Genomic DNA, 14,220 nt, shown 5'->3' with positions numbered 1-14,220 from the left:
TGTCCGGTGCTCCAATGTGGGTCTCTGTCTCTGTCTCCTTTCCTCTCCTGATGAAGGTTAATATTCAGGAGGATGCCTATATGTTTTTCTTTGGGTTCTCCTTCTTATTTAGCTGAAGGTGCATCTTAGAGATGGACATTAACCACACCCCGGGGCTAAGGACTAGCCCCAGGACTCTGGATTCCCTGAAAGCCAAGATGCCTTCTCTTCTCCACCATTAGGACGGTTGTTAGTCTCCGAGTAATTTGTAGCTGTCTTCCGCGTTTGTTTTTCAGATAATCTCTATCCGACTCCATAAACATGCCCCCGAGCAGGGAAGGCTGTCAGTGAGCAGGATGGTCGCTGGTGGTGAGGATGCTCTGGGGAGGGTTGGACCTGCATCCAGCAGAAGGGATCTTCTAATGGTCTCATTGCACTGTAGAGTCGCTCTCAGTTCCCATGGGGCCCCTCCAGTGCAAAGGAAAGGGTCCAGCACCCTGCCTGTGGATCTACTTGACTAACTGAAGTTTATTTTTTATATACTGAATCAGGTGATCCTCCTAAAAGCATTTAACAAACACTAATCCATCTCTTTTGATATATAGAAGGCAAGACGGATTGTAAAGAAGAGGCCCATTTCTTACCCACAGTCATATTAAATGGCTTTTACACAAAGGGAATTATCTAACCACAGAGGCCCCCAACTCAGGCACGCTTTTTTCAGGAAAAGTCACCTTCATGCTGAGTGCTTTGACCGAGCAGTGTACAGTTTTCCCATGACTCGATGCTTTTGTTTGCGGGAGATCTGTGTAAACAGCAGGTTTTACAGGGTGCTGAGCTCCCTTCCTGAATTGCCTTTAGGGAGAAGTTCTTTTTCATTTTTTTTTTCTCTTTTGCATCCATTTTGTTGTTGTTATTTCAGTAATTGCTCTACCTGGACTCCTGGGACACTGCAACACCTGGCTGAACTGATTCCTTTCACGCTGTAATTTGAAAAGACTTTTGTGCCACGATACACTTCAGTCCTGATTCTTTTCTTCATTGCCATTTTCTCTGGGCACCGTTCGGCCTTAGTTGCCTCTCCCAACTGATAAGTGGGACCTACACGGAGACTGAGCCACTACCATTCTCAGCAGTTAGGGTTATATGTGGGGCGAAATCTAGCAATGTGTCTGCTGTTAGAAATACACAACTTAGAACACTTCCAGGAAGGAGACAGGGAGGTGACTCGGGGGTGATGCGCTTGCTGTGCAGTATGATGGCCTGAATCTTGATTCCTAGAACCTGGAAGCACTGGGTTTAATGGCTTGTGCACTGTAACCCTAGGAAGGCCGCTTGAAAAAACAAACAGGAGAGACCCCCGGGCCTCACCTGCCAACCAGCCTAATTCTTGAGCTCTACGTTCAATGACAGTTCCTGTCTCAAAAGCGCAGGCAAAGAACACAGAAAGACAACCAGTGTCATCATCTGGCCTCCAAACACACATGCACCTAAGCACTTCCACACACATATGCACACACACCACGATGTACATATACCTCACACGTGTGTACATGTATGCATACATGTACAGAAATGTTCAGAAAAAATAAGAATACCAGTGGTGGATTTGGGGGCCTAGGAGGTCTGTGATAGTATCAACCCCAAGATGACAGACAAGGTTGCTACAGTTTGAATTGTTGACGTATTCTGAGTTGCAGAGACAGCTTAGCAGTAGGAAAACTTGGTGCTCTTGCAGAGGACCTGAATTTGGCTGGTGGCTCACAGCCATCTCTACTTCTCATTCTAGGAGATCTAACATCCTCTTCTGGCTTCCTCTGGCATGCACATGCTACACAGACATACATGCAGGCAAACACTCACATAAACGGTAAAAATAAATAAGTCTCAAAGAATAGTTAAATCCATTCAAAGATTAAAAATCAAATACCGTGAGGCTATTGGAATGAGTAAAAAAGTTCATCTACATTGTTATGATTGCTCTTCACTTTAAGAAACAAGCCACACCCACTCCCTGCAGCCCCTCCCTCCTCTCACCATCTTGGCTTCTCTTGAAGTCCCTTTTCCCTCTCTCCTCTCCCCCTTTCTCTTTCTCTGTCCTTTTTTCTCTTTCCTCTCTCACTCTCTCTCTCCTCCCTCTCTGTTCTCCCCCTTTTCTTCCCATTCCATAACTCAACTAATAAATATCCAATTCTATTCTGTATGATGTGCCTGTCCACATGTCTCCCACCTGCTCGCCTGCCCAGCCACTGCACCTTCTGGGGACTCACTGTCACCAGGACCAGCCCGCTACATGACTGGGCCCTGCCCGGGGCTGGCGGCTCTCAGGACCTGCTGCCCCCTCCCCTTGCTTGGGACCAGGCACTGGGACCCCACTGCAAGCTGCTTGGGACCCGCAGGGAAAAATCATAACATACATCATAAGTGAGATATCATTAGTGTGTTAATTTAAAAATTTTTATTTTTTAGATGCTTTGCTGTCTTCTTTTTCATTTTTTCCATCACTTCTAGTTTGCAAAAACACATCTCCAAGCATGCTGTGATTATGCACAAGGTTAGAGGTACAAAGTCAGGTGAAGACAACAAGTTCTTCCATCCCAGCACTAAGACATTCATTCACCTGAGCCTCTCAAGACTTCTTGCAGCTTCCCTGGTCTCCACCTGTGTCTCTGCCCAAATGCACTGAGCTGAGGTTATTTTGTCATAATTTCAATGGTTTCTTGTTTAAATTGCAAGCACCATTCTTCTGTTTCAGCAATTACTGTGCTGTTTTAGAGACATGTTGGCTAGCAAAGCACAGTTGACTTCTGTTACCTGGTTGCTCTGTATTCTGTCCCAAAGGGTGAGATTCACTGACACTCCAGTAGTAAACTCACAGGTCTCAGAAAGTCCTAAGAACTTACAAGAATCACACAGCCTTGTCTTTCCTAAGCATACATAAACAGTAAGGATTGTTGAGGAGAGGGAGACCACCTGGCCTGTTGAACTGCCTGCAAATTGTGCAGAGAGCACTGGGAATTCAGCTTTCATCATTAGACCCTATGCTGGGGTGCAAGTTTCTGTGATGCAGCTGACTTTGAATTTCCCATGGTCCTGGAGGTGTAACCCCTTATCCACTCTCCTATAAGTAATCTTGGTTTACCGAGTTGGGTGAATCATTTCTTTCAGTCCCCAGTGCTCTATCTGAGGTGAATAGATGTTTGTTCATGTCTCCCCAGAAAAAACACCTCATTTTTATGGTATCTCAGTTGTAATTATACCCCAAATCACAAATTTGTGCAAAGCTATAATTTAGCATTGCACAAATATTTGTTTCCTTGTTAATCAACTATCCAGCAAACCCCAACTCAGAATCAGTTGCTATTATAGAGCATTTCATGGACAGAGCAGTCTCTGCCTTCATAGAATTTAAAATCACCAGAGAATTTCCTGATGTTACAATGTTTAAGAACTTGCAACATCTGACCATTCCTCTTCATGTGTTCTTCAGAAACGCTTTGAGAAATGGACATGAGAGGTCTTCACTTTCCTATTTTCCAAATAAAATATTTATATGGAGTGCTGATGTACTTAGTTGGTGGAGTGCTGGTCTATCATGCATGGAGCCTGGCTCTGATCTTAGGAGCCCTATAAACCCAGATGGTTGCACATACCCGTAATCTCAATATTCTGGAGGTGGAGGCAGGAAGATCAGAATTTCAAGTCAGAAGTCATCCGTGGTTATGTAGCAAGGTCAGCTTGAGATATATGAAAATTTGCTTCCAAAAAAATTTACTTACCTTTTCCTTTTTTTTTCCATCTAGGGGATCTGGAGAAGGGCTGGACGTAGTAAACTCCCTTAGAAGAGACAAGTGGGTTCTTTGCGATGGACTGTGTGAGCCCAGGTCTGAGCATACGTGGGCCGTCTATACTATGAAGCTGAAAACCTCAGATTGATTTGGATGTGTGGTCTCTGTCCCTTGGACTATTTCTTTCCCCCAGTGCCATCTCCTGTTTGCCTTTCCTCTCTGCAGGAACCTGAGCACAGCACCAAGGAGGCTTTGGGTGCTCCTGAGTGACTCCCTCCCTCAACTATACCACAGCATGTGGAGTGGGTCCAGAAGACTTGAACAGCGGTGTTTATTTCCACAAGCGTGTGGCTTTCACACAGGCTCCAAGTGGTGATGCATCCACCTACAAGAAGGGACGTGCCCCGCATAAACAGGACATTACTAAAGCTCTGAAGAGACTCACTGGGAAAGTATTTACCATTAGACGTGAATGGCACATGCCACTTGTCAGAAACATGTCCTACAGGCCCCAAAGTCCCTCAGATCCCCAGCATGGAGTATGGGGAGCTGCTTGCTATCTGGCCACAGGTTCCTGGCATTGGGTTCCATATCTTCCCACCCTTAAATGCACTGGGAAAGAATCTCCCATGCCTCTAGGAGGTAGAGAAGGGGGATCTGGGACTGACTAGCCAGCCAGCCTACAAATCAATGAGCTACAGCTTTGGGGAGAGAATCTCAATAGATAGGGTGCCGAGCTATGGAGAAACATGGCAAACATCAGCTTCCGACCTCTACATGATCATCTACACGTGTGCACACACAGTATGATTCAAGGACACACGTGTCGCACACATGCACACACACTGCACAGACGTTTATGTAGCACCTGACACAGTTGGAAGGGCACTCGTTTCCACTGTTAATTAGATTGCCACAATATTTAAGAATAACAAGTACTTATTTGTTAATTCTAATTGTTTTTCAATTTAAAAAATTACATTATTCATTTATTGTGTATAGGGTGCACATGTAGAGGTCAAAGGGCAGCTTGTAGGAGTTGGTTCACTGCTTTCTCCCTGCAAGTCCCGACCTCAAGCTCTAGTCATCAGGTTTGGTGGCAAGCACCCTTGCCTGATGAACCATCTCAACAAACTGCCATTTTTTTAAAAGTAATCTTCCAGGGTACATTTAATTGTATTAATTTTACATGAAAACATAATACTAGCCTCCAGTAGTCAGAAGCAAGGTCTCTGATTTTGTCACCTTTTGAAGGTAAAGGAACTGAAGACCAAACACAGTGACACCTCAAGAAAGAAAGTGGCTGCACACAGAGCTCAGGACTCCACACAGTGACCCTTGGTTAGAGGAAGGCTGGACGCAGAGCTCAGGACTCCACACAGTGACCCTCGGTCAGTGGGTGGCTGGACGCAGAGCTGGAAACTACACACAGTGACCCTCGGTCAGAGAAAGGCTGGCTCAGAGCTCCCTGTCTCTGACCTGTAGTTCTGAGGATGAGCCACACTTAGCATCCTCCCTCTGCTTCCAGCTACTGTCATGTTTGGTCTGTCATGTTGTGCACCTGTGTGCACAACAAAACAATACTGAGAATTAAAATAGGCATTAATCTAATCCACAGTCCCCCCTTTTGTGTGTGTGTGTGTGTGTGTATGTAGTGTGTATGTGTGTGCATGCTTGTGCACGTGTGTGGAAGAGCACACATGGCTATGTGTATGCATGTTCATGCATTGCAGATACACACATGTATGCACATACGTGCACATGCTCATGGAGGACAACTCAGATGCAGCCTATCTCCCCTCCCTCTTTCCTTTCTTCTTTCCTTCCTTACCCCCTCTCTCTTTCTTTCTTTCATTTATGAAACAGGGTATCACCCTACTTAGAATTCACCAAGAAGGCTGTCTGGGTAGCAAGGCCCAGGGGTCCTTCTGTCTCCACTTTCCTGGCACTGGGATTACAAATGTGCACCACGATTTCTTACACAGGTCCTGAGGGTTCAACTCAGGTCCTCTTTCCAAACCAACACCCTATCCACTGAACGTCTTCCCCAGGCTCCACAGACCTCTCTCCTTAGAACTTTTTCAAGATGGCGAGATCATGACTCTGGTGGTGTAACTACTCCCACGACAGGAACAGCGATGTGCCAGGGACACGCTCAGCAGAAATCTGGGGGCAACTCCCGCGGCCATGGGGAGGCCAGACATCTTTGTGTCAGTTCTATGACTCTGTTCCTAAGGAGGAGCCTTTAGGAGCGCTCCTTGACCAGGTGAAGGCGGACAGAAAACAGGAGCGTTTAGTTCGAGATTCACTGTTTGCGTTAAAACCAAGATGATACAGGACCTAGACAGCAAGAGTCAAAGCCTGCGTTACTCTCAGCCTAGCTTTTCACCCATCATTTGGGTCTTATTGGTTCTAATTTGTTTAAAAGAGGAGGGGAGGAAACACCCGATACCATCTGCTTCATTGTTTTGTGGGAAAATATATGCAGTTAGCGGGGAAGGGGGCCACTGTTTGCCCAGTCTGAAGCTTTTGGTGTTCCCCTACAACTATTTGACCCGAATATATTAAATATTGTAATGTTTGTTACATGTCCCAGGGCAAAAAAGAAAAAGAAATGAGGCTATCACTTATTAGCTTTCTGTTTCTGGATCCTTCCATGGCTGATGCCACGGCGCAGAAGACAGTAGTGAAATCCAAAGGTAAAGGTTATCCGCTCTTTTATTATGTTTGCAGGATTTAAAGGGTAAGGCAGGAAATGCTTACATAACACCCAGTCAAAGTGGTGGATTAGTCACCAGAGCGGGACTTAAAAGCAGCCTTAATCCTCCAAATCTCCAGGGGTGAAAGGTCAACGTCTAACACCAGGTTGTGTAAAGAACGGAGAAGTCACCAGCTTCTGTTTCATCGTGGCCCTGCTAAGCCACTGAGGAAATGAGCAGCCAGCCCCGCTGTGGGGAGAGGGGACAGCCTCCTCCACGGAAAGCCACCTATGAATTCAGTCAAGGAGGACGTAATTAAAGTCAGAGAGACCCCTGGGCAGAGGACAGGCCAGCAGGCTTCAGACCCACACAGCTCCCAGCAGCAGCACTGCTGGCTGGACTCAGTTTCCATAACCTTAGGCAGCAACCACGGCCAGCCCCTAGATAAAACCTGCTCTTGACATTCTGTGAAGTGACTTGGCAGATCACTGACAATCATGCATGTACCCCCTTTCCCCCAACAAAACCTATCAGTCACTTGAGATGGGGTTAGTCCACCCCCTTAGACATAACTGTCAAAACTACAAGTCCCAGTGGGCTGGGCAAAGGGCACCATGCTGGGCGAAGTACTTGCTGCACCAAGCATGAAGATCCCTAGGACTCACATAAAAAGCTAGGCATGTGATCCCAGTGCTGGGAAGGTGGGGACAGGATCCCTGAACTCCCTGCCAGACAGCCTAGTCTAATTGGCAACCCTGGACACAAGAACCCAAACACACAACACTCACATAGTATGAGCCCCCCAAAATACAAATAAATGAGTTTTTCTTCCCTTTTTCCCTGGTTTTCTTACTTCTATTCACCAAAAATGGGGTCACAGATTTTTGTTACTCGTCAATGAAAGACTTAGATAGGTCCGCTGAAATTAAAGTGAGCCTAGGGGCTGGAGAGATGGCTCAGTGATTGAGAGCAGGGGCTGCCCTTCCAGAGAACCTGGGTTCAATTGGTAGCCCATAACCTTCTGTAACTCCAGTTCCAGGGGATCAATCTGGCAACTTCTTCCGGCCTTCATGACACTGGGCACACATATGTGATACACGAATATACATGCAGGCAAAGCAGCTATGAAAATAAAATATGAAGAAAAGTTTTAAAAAATTATAATAAGTCTTGTTATCTATAATTTAGAATACTTTTGGAATGAGCTGTCTGTAATATAACAGTATGTTTATATAGCTGTCCAGCCCTTTGGCTATTTATGTATATAACCTAGTTACTGTGTATGTGTGTTTGTCCCAATGCAGAGGTCAATTTCTCTTGTCTTCTATGACTCTCCATATTATTCTTTGAAACAGGGTCCCTCATTAAAACCAAGTCATAAAGAGTAATTGGCCAGTGATTCTGTGATCTTCCTACCTCTGCCTCCTCAGTGCTGGGGTTTTAGGTGCACGTGCACACTGATATCCTGAGGTTCTCTTATTTTGAACATGGGAGCTAGGGTATGAACTGATGTCCTCATGCGTGCACAGGAGGCGCTGCACCCATGAAGCTACCTCCCCAGCCCCCAGCTACTATTGATTGGATATATGTTTAATACCTCTTAAGACAAAACAATAAAAAACCAGTATTCGTGGGATTTCTGATTGACAGAGTTCTTACGAGAAAGTCAAGGTGAGGGATGTCAGAAAGCACAGCTCAGACCTTCCCGTTTCCCATCAGCCTTTGCTGACCCTGAAAAGTCAACGTCCAGATCTCAAACCCCTAGGCTCTGCCTAGGGAGGCCTCTTTCCCTGGCCTCCCTCTAACGCTGCAGATGTTTACACGTGTTACATGGAGTGTTTACAGTCCGTGACTTAGTAAACATCTTTCTTCCATGCGTGGGCAAACCGGAACTTTGGATGCAATCAATTTACAGAAGCAAGTTCTATCCCATTTCAGCGCAAAACTCAAAGAGCTTCCGGAGTAGCCGTTCCACATTTATCCCGAGCTGGCCCTTTATTAAATCACTGGTGAAAAACACGGAGATTCGTCTCAGCTGTAGGTTCATCATCGTACAACAGCCAAGGCATTTATCTTACGAAATTGCGGGAGCCGAGCCCTGTGCAGACTGATGGCTTGGAGGGGCCCTTTGCATTAGTATCCGATCTTCTTGCCTAAGGTGTTTAGGGTGCATACAGCTGTTAATGGCTTGTGCTGTTCATTTTTTACAGAATTTGTGGTTTAAGCAGTATGCTTAGAATATGGAAAATGTTTTTTGTCCTTCTTTTAACAAATGGTGCCCCACTGTTTAACGTGAAATATGAAAAGTGCACATACTGGATTCTGTTCTTCTTTCTCTTTTCTCCCCACCTTCTTCAGAATCCTCAGCCTTTTCCTCAGTGTGTTTCTGAGCCTGGCTCATTCCTGCCAACTATTTTCTTCATTAAGTCAAAGTTAATAACCTGATTGCATTTGGAAAATGAGGAGGAAGACTGAGTATCTTTTTCCTCGGGGTGTGGCTTGAAAAAAAAAAGATAGAACACATATAGTCTAGCTGCATACTGTTCAGACAGATTCGGGGCCTGGCTAGTACTCAGGCTAGGATAATAGTTTTATTCAAACACCCAAAATAGAGCCCCAAGAAAAAGATGCCTCGCTGTTATGCTTGCTGGTACAATGGATCATTTTGCCCTCGATATAAAAACTAGTATAATTGGATTTGTTATTAATGCGTTTCTAGCAACAATACCCATAACCTCTTCTACATCTTTGGTTTTATGGGGGCAGTACGCAAGGATCTCTGGAGAAATAGATCAATGGTTAAGAGCAACACCCCTCTTACAGAGGACCTGAATTAGTTCTCAGCACCCACATTGGGCGGCTCAGCACTGCCTATAGCTCCAGCCCAAGGGAGCCCAATGCCCTCTTCTGGACTTCCTGGGCACTATATGACATGTATAACCCCTCCCCCTAATATACACACTTGCATACCCTTATACTGACACACCCACACATAATTAAAAATAAAATAATAAATCTTTAAAAAGACAAAGTCAAAATCAAAGCAATGTTTAAACTGGGAATTCTACCCACAAGTGAACTGGTGGGAAGTAAACTCCTTGAAGAAGCCAAAGGCGGGAACATCATAACTGGGTGTGGCGGAATCAGCAGCCAAAAGCTGAGTGTTTATTCAAGAAAAACTATCTAGAAGTTATGACCCCCAAACTATTAATCATCAGAAATGAGGCATCCCAGAAAGGAAGTTGTGTCCCATGTATATGGGACAGACGTGGGAGATTTCACAGTGTTGCTGCCAAACCCGCCCTGACTCCCTGCTAGAAAGGGCCAGGGGAGACTTATTACCCTGTCATGCAAAGGAGAGATTATTTCCCCTTAGTTCTAAAACCCTTACAACTTTTTTCCTCATCTCCAGATCTGGAAAGAAGAGCAAGCCCGAGGGGAAAGAATTTGCATATTTTCATTCTGCATAAACGCAATCCAAAGGATGTAAAAGGAAAAGTAGTTTCATTCTGTCAGATCCTCCAGTTGAGACAAACTGCAGAAAAGTCCAAGCAGAAAAACAGCGTCAGACCAAAGAGCTCTAGATTTACATTCTGAAGCTGTCACAGAAACAAGGAACATGTTAGACAGAGCTGATTATAGAGTTCAAGAAAATAAGACCAAGTGGACTCATGAGTCAAGCAGGTGAACCTTGCATCTTGTTTGCAGTTGCGTGGGGAGCCACAGATGGAACTGGAGCCTAGCATAGCTCACTGTCTGGGCCTGATGCTCATGGGTCGCTTCTCACTCTCAGAAAGGAGAAAGATAGGGAATGAGGGTGCTTTGTGATTCTGAGCTTCAGGGGACTTCGGGAACTCTCAGAGGAAGTCCCAGCTCTGTCCCTGAGCCTGCTAACTGGAGCAGCATGGTTCTTCTCTGGAGACAGAGATCTGGGCAGGGAGGAGAGCCTCTCTAAAGTGTTGCTTCAGAGGATTTAAAAAGACCCCAGGTCCAGAGCACTTAGCACGATATGTACTATAGGTACGCCCTTAACAAGAACAGCCGTTAACATCCGTCATCCCTGGTGAGCTAATGACTCTACGGAAGAAGCATCTAGACAATAAAGTCTCCTGTGTGGGACAGAATCATCCACATACAAACGGCACCCCAAGCCCCGAACAACACTTCCGGTCTCCCCACACACTTCTTGTTGAACCAAAGGGCTGAATCTCTGTCCCCACCACCATTAGAGTAGTCCCCGTATCTTCCAGTCACTTTTAGTCCTTGCTAGGAGCCTTTGCCTGATGTCACAACCAGAGATAAGTGGATGGATGGGGAGTGGAGAGGGTGGAGTGGAGACGGTGTGCCTGATAACTTTTCAATCAACAGCTTAGCGGGAATGTTTTAGAACAAGTAGTCAGAGAGGAAACAGAGCGGACTCCTATTTTCACACAGTGGTTTCCTTCTAAAACACAAACTCTGGGACTAAGGAGACAGTTGAGCCAGGCCTTGTTTGTGCACTTACAATGTCAGTGCTGGGGAGGCAGGGGTAGGCAGGTTTGGTGGACTTAGTAAGGCACTGTCCAACCTAATTGCTGAGCTCCGAGAAGTGAGAGACTGAGAAATCATATCAAAACAAAAGAAAATAAACTGGAAGACAGCTGAGGAGGAGACCCCGAGGTTGATGTCTGGTCAACATGCACGCACGCGCACACACACACACACACACACACACACACACACAAAGTAAACAAACATACTATAGAACTATAGAATATGTATAGGAAATCGAGACATATCCCTCTATCCTGTTTAGCAGGGGCATAAGTTTCATACCCATACCTTCTACATAGGATATATCCACTGTGTCTGATCCACATCAGTTTCTTCAAGATAAAAATGAGAAAAGATTCTTAAAGATTCTTGCAGTCAGGAAGAAATTCTTTCATGGGATGGTTAACCATGGTTCTCACCCTCCCTGTGTTGCGGGAGCTCCTTCCACCCCTTCAGCCAATAGCCACTGAGATACCAGCCCATTGGGGTGTGGTCTCTCTCTCTTTAAAAAAGCAGCCACTGCCCTCCAATCGCTCTCCTGGTCCCCTTCCAACAACTAGGCTCCTTTCCTGATTGCGCAGAGGGCTGTTGTCTGGGATGGTAATCTGTAAGTTTTTCTCCCTTAAATAAATATCCATTCTATTAATCATAATTCCAAACTGGTGTGGGATTGTTTGTGACTTACGCCTTCATCCCTGCCTTAGATCTGCAAAGAGGAAGAAGAGGTTGGAATCTTAAGGAACAAATGACTCTAATGGGAAGGATGAAGATGCACCCCTTCAGTAAAGGAAGAAGTTTGCAGAGAGATAGAAGGGCGACTCAGGTGATGGGGATACGGGTGGCCTTTGTGATGGGTAGCCAGACTCTCCCCTTTATTGTCATCCTTTTTGGTTACCAATGTGCCTGGCCTGGTGCACTGACAATAACCAGCTGTTACCAATTCATAAGGAAACTTAAATATTCCCCAAGCAGACAAGATTAGTTCCAAAGCCTTGCCTCCAAACTGCTGCCAGACATGACTGCTGAAAACCTAGTAAAGAATTAGTATCTGTACAGAGTCTAAACTTGGACTGACTGTTGCCATGGTATCTTATCCTGGCGTTGCCAAGTCACAAGGAAGAACCTCCCATGGCCTCATCCTCCACCATGTGTAACATTCATCTGGATGAATCGTAAGTGGACAAGGAGCATGAAGTCCAAGTCTAGTCCAGACTCCATTCTAAGCATGTATGGGCTTCAGTTATTCCCTGAAGAATAACTCACGGGGTAAACGATGCACTAGGGCTTTCTTCAGAGCCCATGCCCATTGGCGTTCCTTTTCCACTGGAAGAGTGATAGACCCCGTTGATCCTCAAGCCTGGGGCTCCAGTCCACACCCCCAGTTCTCCTCCCAGCTCTGTCATTAATAACTGGGATTGCTGCCAGGGTGCTTCAGATCCTTGATTATAATTTCCTCACCAGATAAATAAAAGCTAAGAAGCATTCAGCATCTGCAGTACAGTTATTACTTCCATAGAACCCCAAAGCCAAGGGCCTAAAAAACAAACAAACAAACAAACAACACAATGATGTATTTATTTTTCCAATTAAGTTGTGATCTAGATTCTAGGCTAAGCTATCTCATCTACTGAAGAACCATTCATTGCTCCAGTGATTTCAAGGGGTGGTATGGAACCCCTTACAAACTAGATAGCCAAGAGAGGAATGGAGGAGGAAAGGGAAGTGGGAGAGAGGAAAAGGAAAGAAGGTTTCAAGGAAGGAAAGAGAGAGGGGGGATGTAAGGGAGGGAGGGAAGAAGAAGGAGGCTTAGAAAAATCTGCTTGTCAAATCTGATTTGATTACATGTGGCTCCAGTTACCTCAAGGACTGCCAAGAAAAATTCAAAGTCTAATTAACTTGCTCACATTTTAAAAGGGGTAAAGGGTATGAAAATGGTCAGAAGTAGAACCATAGGAAAGAGAGAAAGAGACTCCTGAAAAAGCAGATGAATGCTATAGCCCTAAGAGCACAAAATATCTCTACCCTGACTATTTGCCTGTCTGCTCTACCTGTTGAGAGCAGCATTAACCCCTTTACGGTGGTTAACATTGACTTTCATATGGCAGGGTCTCAGATTGCCTGGGAGACAAACCTCTGAGCACGTCCATGAGTGTGTTTCTAGATTGAGTCAACTAAAGTGGGAAGACCTACCCTGAATGTGGGGGATGTGATGTCATGGGGGATAGGGACGTGAACTATAGAAACAGGAGGAAGCAAGCTCGTCAGCAGCACTTATCTCTCTACTTCCTGACTGAGGACACAAGGTGAGCAGCTGCCTCAAGACGCTGCTGCCGTGACTTTCCTACTATCACGAACTGTACCCTCAAACTGTAAACCATAACAAAGCCTTAATTCCTTCTGTTGCTTTTGTCTGGTATTACGTTACAGGAATAAGAAAAGTAACTGATATATTCTCAAAGGACTAATCAGTCTGTCAGCAACCCTCCTTGGACAGGCATCAAGCTGAGAACTAAGAGCAAGCCTTGGAGGATGGGCTGTAGTAGCCAGGATATTCTCATTTAGGAATAACAAAGGCAGCAACTTAGAACAGTTTTATTGACTGTTGCATTGTGTGTGGCCAGCTCTATATAACTATAAACTTCATGGGATCTAAACAACTTGGATGTTCACTATTTGCCTCTCCTTGAGGAAGTCACTCTGCCTCCGAGCCTCTGGTTTAAAAGAGTTAACACTCACATCAGCAGATTCCTGCAGAAGTCAGAAGCAGCCCCCCCCCATCTAAAGCACTCAATGAAAATACACAAATATTCAATTACTAAGGGTAGACCCAAGGTTTTGACAGCCAAGGTCAAAGTCATCGTGCTGAGGAATGTCTGAGTTAACTAATAAAGGCTTCTGTAAACAGCAGAAGACAGAGCTGGAGAGATGGGTCTGCCAGGAAAGTGGCCTGATACGCAAGCATGAGGACCAGAGTTCAGTTCCCCAGAACCTACATTACTACAGGCACAGTAGTGCACACCTGTAATCTCAGTGCTAGGAGATGGAGACAGGACCATCCATGGGTTTTGCTGGTCAGCCAGCCTAGCTAAATCAGTGAGCGTCAGGTTCAATGTGAGGCCCTGTCTTATACACGAAGGTGGAGAGTGATTGAGGAAAACACTGGGCATCAACCTCTCTCTCTCTCTCTCTCTCTCTCTCTCTCTCTCTCTCTCTCTCTCTCT

This window comes from Microtus ochrogaster, chromosome 6, assembly GCF_000317375.1.
Source record: "Microtus ochrogaster isolate Prairie Vole_2 chromosome 6, MicOch1.0, whole genome shotgun sequence".
NCBI lineage: Eukaryota > Metazoa > Chordata > Mammalia > Rodentia > Cricetidae > Microtus > Microtus ochrogaster.
This window is presented reverse-complemented; position numbering follows the sequence as displayed.